General features: G+C 41.7%; 1 protein-coding gene across 4 annotated transcripts in view; it reads right to left on the bottom strand.

Annotated features, from left to right (window-relative positions):
• Positions 1-6290, bottom strand: part of LOC103132286 (zinc finger protein 239-like) — a 20311-nt gene that overhangs the window by 9807 nt on the left and 4214 nt on the right. The window contains exon 2 of one of the 4 annotated variants that reach the window (XR_001660910.1): positions 2483-2583. The exons of 2 other annotated variants lie outside the window; for them this stretch is intronic. The gene's annotated coding sequence lies outside the window, so the exon portion shown is untranslated. Of the gene's footprint in view, positions 1-2482; positions 2584-5074; positions 5139-6290 lie in introns of those variants that run through there. One more of the 4 variants, XR_001660909.1, reaches the window with a different exon arrangement.

The raw sequence follows: 6290 nt of genomic DNA, 5'->3' as shown, positions 1-6290 counted from the left end.
CAGGCTCGGTGCCGCTAACATTACCCCTCCAGGCTCGGTGCCGCTAACATTACCCCTCCAGGCTCGGTGCCGCTAACATTACTGTTATTTAACATTTGGTAAATTATGACACTTAACACAAAGTTGACATTATTCAAAATGTCTTTGTTATGACAACTTGACATTAACCAGGAAATCATTACTGTTTAAACTTTACCTTTAATAACAAAGTTACCTAATTTTTAAAGTATAATCAGTAATACTTTTATAACAAATTTACATCAGTAATGATTTCCTGGTTAATGTCAAGTTGTCATAACAAAGACATTTTGAATAATGTCAACTTTGTATTAAATGTGTCATAATTTACCAAATGATGCTTTATGACAACAGTCATAAATATTCATGAAGATTTATTGATGTTCATGACAGGTTTTTATGTCAATGTCATGTTAGTCTTATTCACCCCCCTTCAAACAAAGTGTTACCCTCAAATTACTTTAATTTTCTCTGAAGAGAAGTTGGCAAATTCATTTCAGGTTTCCCTTACTTGTTTTAGTGGAGAGTTGTATCTTTGCAGCCTCTCTAATAAACGTTAAGTCTCTTTGTAGGCCATTTATGTTCAGCCCTTCAGAAAAGGTTTCTTTCACATCTTACTGCAGTTTACCACAAAGATTCTTCATACGAGACACAATCTTCACTTTAACTGGAGCAATGATGTCTGACATGTTAGAATGTAAATTATCTAGCAGTTCATTTACTGGGTTACAGCGTCAACCCAAACGATAGATCTGATGTGACAAGGCAACATCAACTACAGAGACTTTAGAAACATTCACACCTTTGCTGATGACCAAGACCAGAGTGCATCACAGTTTTTTGCCCCCGTCTGAAGGGATGTTAACGTTGGTGTTGAAATCTCCCACAATTATTAAACAATAATAATAAATGAACATAACTCACTAACATCATTGAAAAACTTTGCCACATATGTGGGGTTTTGTATATAGTGCATGGCCTTTTACCTTGATTCCCAAATACTGAAGAGTGAAATTTTCCCAAGAAAACCAGTTTAGTTAATCGTGAAATACTGTAGCAACATTTCCACCCCAGTGTTTTCTATCCTCACTTTTTTTTTTTTTTTTGGCTCTAGTGGCTTTTATTTGAAAGTAGTTCGACAGGAACGGGGGTAATGAGAGAGGGGAAAGACAGGCGGAAAATGTCGCCAGGCCAGGAATCGAACCTGCGACAACCACCATGAGGACTAAGGCCTCCATACGTGGGTCAACAATTCCACGGTTGGGATAGAATAATCTCAAATTTTATCAGGGCTAAATAAAAACCGAGAGTAAAATTTCAGACACTACAACTGTCAAAGGAAAGGGGCGGATGGGCTTTACCACACCGAGAGGACAGTTACAGAGCAGCGCAGACCCAACATGAAGCTAAATGGAAAGAGATCAACCCGTCTTACAGCGATGTACCTCTACTATCCCGGCTCGGAGATCATCGTCTTATTAAAACTCTACTCTTACTTCAATCCTGAGCTTAATGATGGAGGTAAAAACTCTGCTCCTCTGATCATCTGTCCTGTTAATCAGGCTGGTTGTTGATCTGATGAATCTCCATGAAGAACGAGTCTGAGACTCTGCAGGTGAAGTCCTGCTGGTGGAGGGGTGAGCTTTAAATCGTCCTCAGTAGAAAGTCAACAGTTCAGTTCACTGCTGTTTTATTCGCTGCAGCTACTTTTTCTTCTCTGTTTAAACACATTTCAGCTTCTCTCTTCAGGTTTGTAAAACAAGAAGCTCAACGTTTCTTCTTGGCTAGTTGATGTCAGGAAGTGATTCTTCATGTTGGAGTTTCAACCTTCACCCTGTATTCAATGATGACGCCGCAGTAATAAAACCCATTATAGTTTTGATTCTGAATTAGAGAAGTTCATTTTTATGCCCTGACCGTTATGTGGTGTTGAATGGGGTTCAGTCTGTTTATTTGTGGTAAAGACTCTATATTCCTTTGTTTGCTTGTTTAAATGTTCAATAAAGATAACTTAAAAATTAAACAACGTTACCGGAAGCTTGTCACCGCTTAACATGACAACACATTAACACAAAACACCAGTCTCAACGCAGCTTGAGAGACTGAAGTCTGTCTATAAAACAGAGTGCAGATTATAAACCGATGTATCTTATTCTTATTTATCTCTTTACTTAGTTTAATATTTAGCTTCAATGTATTTAGCTACATACTGGTTCTGTTGGATTTTATCTGAGGTTTCCAGTAGATTTCCAGCAGTCTGATGTTTTCCTCGTAGCAGACGATGGGTTTTCCTACCTGTCTGAGGATTTCTTCAGCAGCAGCAGTTAAACTCTGATGCTGAACTGAAGACATCGTTACTGAAACACAGCAACACAACACTCAATAAACGTCTGGGAGAAAATGGCTGCATCATGAAGCAGCTTCCTTCATCTGCTGAGTCCATCTGCAGCAGAACCTTCTGCTGCCGGGTCGGACCTCCATCTGTCAGACTTTCAGCAGTTTGTTCTATCCGTCGGTCACAGCAGAAGTTTCTAAAGATGAACTGGAAGGTGAAGATCTGCTGGCCTGAAGCAACAGAACCGGATCAGAACCTTCCATCACAGACTGATTTACACACGGACACCTTGGGTCTTTTATCTAGTTTATTTTAAACTGAGTAACAGACTGAGATCTAAAAAATGGATTATAAACTCCAATCCTGTGAGGATCGGCTGATGATTTGAACGTTAAACATGCAACTTTTTATTGTTAAGAAATTCAGATTAGAACCAGAAATGAACCTTTCAACAGGCAACATGAGGTCAGAGCATCAACGACCCAATCGGACCTCTAAATACGGCTTAACACCATCAAGGCCTCTCAGCATGTAAATCAGTGGACAAAACATCCAACGTTTCGTTTGCACTGAAAACGAAACAAAAAGCAAACAACAACCTTCCAACTATTTGACAGAAAGGTGTGTCTCATCTTTGCGACATCACTGGTACTGAAGAAAAGCAAAACAAAAAAAAATAATTACTTCACGGCCTGAACTTTTCCCCTACAATGTCCACCTTTCTGGTGGCACCTGACTCCCCTCCATGAGGAAAACCTATTTCCACATTTCTCACATCCATAGAGCTTCCCACAGCTTCTCATGTGGGCACCTACTTCAGATTTACTTTGAAAACTTTTCCCACATTTGCTACAAATAAAGGCTGGTTTCTTTTTGTGGGACTTCCTGTGAGCTGCCAGCCTCTGTTTATCTTTAAAACTTTTCCCACATTTGCGACAACTGTTGGCCGGGCTTTTGTGGGACTTCATGTGGGCAATATAAGAAGTCCTATAAAGAAAAAGTCTTTTGCATATTCTACAAAACAAAGTCTCAGCAGCTGAGGGAGTTTCTCGGTGGTTGACTGGCTTTGTGGTATTGGACATTTCCCGCCATGTTTTATACGATATGGGCTCCTGTTCTTTGTGCCTCTTCATGTGGGATTTCTTGATTGAATGACAAGCAAACCTTTTCTTGCATAATCCACAGTAAAATGGCTTTGCACGTTTCCTCTGGTGTATTTTCAGGTGAGACTTGAGTGAATGTTCAGAAGTGAAATGTTTCCCACAGTTTTCACAAAATGGCTGCTCCCACCTGTGAGCTTTGTAGTGATTTTTTAGAAAAGCAAGTTCAGCAAAGCCTCGTTTGCATATTTCACAGAAGAAGTTCTTCTGTCTGCTTTTGACTCCGGCTAGCTGCCGAGCTTTCAGGTCGTCCACCAGGTGGGTCATCTTGTGGTCCCTCAGGCGAGCATGTTGGGCGAAGCATTCTCCACAGCGCTGGCAAACATACGGTTTCACACCCGGATGCGTCTTTAGATGCTGATTCAAACTCTGAGATTTCACTACGGCACTGCACACGTAGCATTCACTGAACTTCGCAGTGTTGGTGTTAGAACGACTCTCTGACCCCGTAGAGCTGGTTCCTTCCTGGTTCTGGTCCTCAGCTGCAGGTCGGGTCAGATCGACCAGCTGCTCCCGGTCTGGGTTCTTTTGCTGCTGCTGAACGGGTTCTGATCCGTAGCGTTCCTGACCTGGTGTCACACCAGAGTAGAAACCGTAAAGCTCCATGAATCTGTGGTGATCGTCTGACGAGTTCTGATAGTGAAGCGGGCCAGCGCCTGGTTCTGGTTGAAACCAGCCATGTTGTTGACAAGTTGAGGCCAGTAGAAGTTTCTCCTCCCAACTCCTGGCTGCTTCCTGCTGCTGCAAATGTGGAGGTTCTGGTTCCTCTTGCATCTGCTCAGAATAGCATGAATAAAAGGTTTTAAGCTCGATAAAACTTTGCTGCTCCTCTGCAGGGTTCCGACACTGAAACTGCTCTGGTTCTGGTCCAATCCAGCCATGTTCCTGAGACCCTGCTGCCATAAACTGTTCTGCCTCCCAGCTGCTGCAGAACTTCTTCCTCTCCTGCTGGACAGGTGGAGGTTCTGATCCATTACATTCCTCTGTGATCTGCTGAGCATCCAGCGTTGCACCCGAGCAGAAACGGTGCTGAAGTTCTGGAGGGTTCTGATGGTGAAGCTGTTCCTTGTCTGGTTCTGGTTGACGAGAAGGCGACGGGTCCATAAAGGCGTCGGTTTCACGCTGCTGGATCTGCTGGCTGCTCTGGATCAGGATGGTGAGCAGCTGAGGTTTCTCATGTTCACTGTCAGACCGTGGAGGTTCTGGTTCCTCCTGTTCGACTTTAATCTGTGGAGGTTCTGGATCCACTGTAACCTTTAAACCTTCTGGGTTCTCTAGTTTCTCTTCAAACTGTGGAGGTTCTGGTTTTTCTTGGTCTTCTTTGATCTTCATAGGATCAGGTTCTTCCGGATCCTTTTTAATATCCATAAACTCTGAATTTATTTCACCATCTTCAAACTCTGGAGGTTCTGGTTCCCCCGGTTCATCCTCAAACTGACGAAGATCTACATCATCCTCATCCTCTTTAACACCCAAACCTTCTGGATTCTTCTGGTCGTCTTCACACCGCAGATAATCTGAATCTGTCGGTCCATCTTCTGGTTCTTCTGTAAACTGTGGAGGTTCTGGTTCCCTCTGGTCATTGAGAACTTCCTCTTCCTTCCAGACATGTTGCTTTGGGAAGTCTGGAGGAACAGAAAGGAACAACAGAATAACTTCCCAGAATGAAACTGGTGCTGTGATTCACAGTGTCGGCCAGCTGCTCTGGTACCATCGGTCTAAATTAAGTCCACTTCGACCCAAATATATTTGATTTATTTTTAGAATGAAGCAAAACGATCTTTTCTAGAATCTGCTCTGATCCCTAATGAATAACACAATGATAGTAATAATAATAACACATTAATCAACAACCTAATGTCTAGTGATGGCACTTGACAAAACATAATATTTCAGTTGGTGGCTGTGTGTTCTATGACTTTGTGTTTTTATGCTGTAAAGCACCTTCAACTGCCTTGCAGCTGAAATGTGCTACACAAATAAACTGGAACTTTGCCTTCAATATCTAGAAGCAGGATGTTCCTCAGTTATGTTGTCTCTCTTATCCATCCAAACTATTTACGGGTTCTGAAAACAGGCCTAAAACCTGAGCTCCTGGCTGCAGGTGAACAGAAAGCTGCTCAGCATCTACATTCTGCTGATTCCACCAGTTCTGCACTGCAAAAACACAAAACATTACCAAGTAATTTTGGTCTAATTTGTACTGAAAATATCTTAGTAAACATGAAATAAGACTAAGCTAACTTGGAAGTAGCTTTGTGGCGCCTGTATCTTTCAGCAAGATGTAGGTGCCTGTTTTAAGTCAATAATTGATTAATATTGATGAAAAGGTATTGTTCCATTGGCAGATTTTTGTCATTACAGACAAGACATTTTCTCATTCTATAAATAAAGTAATCTGCCAACGGAACAATTACTTTTTCATCAATACTAACAAATTATTGACTCTAAACAATTTGGAAAATATTGCTGAAAAATTACTTGTCAGTTAGTTTGGTCTTATTTTAAGAGCACCAAGATATCTGCTCTAGAAGCTAGATCAAGAATACTTGGTAAGATGTTGTGTTTTTGCAGTGTGGTGAGCTCTATACCGGTTCTGGTGAACTCTATACCGGTTCTGGTGAGTTTCATACCGGATCTGGTGAATTTCATACCAGTTCTGGTGAGTTTTATACCGGTTCTGGTGAGTTTCATACCAGTTCTGGTGAGTTTCATACCGGTTCTGGTGAGTTTCATACCGGTTCTGGTGAGCTCTATACCGGTTCTGGTGAGCTGAA

This window comes from Poecilia formosa, unplaced genomic scaffold (assembly GCF_000485575.1).
Source record: "Poecilia formosa unplaced genomic scaffold, Poecilia_formosa-5.1.2 Scaffold984, whole genome shotgun sequence".
Classification (NCBI taxonomy): domain Eukaryota; kingdom Metazoa; phylum Chordata; class Actinopteri; order Cyprinodontiformes; family Poeciliidae; genus Poecilia; species Poecilia formosa.
Note: the sequence above shows the minus strand (reverse complement) of the source record. Positions and strands in the feature narration are given on the sequence as shown.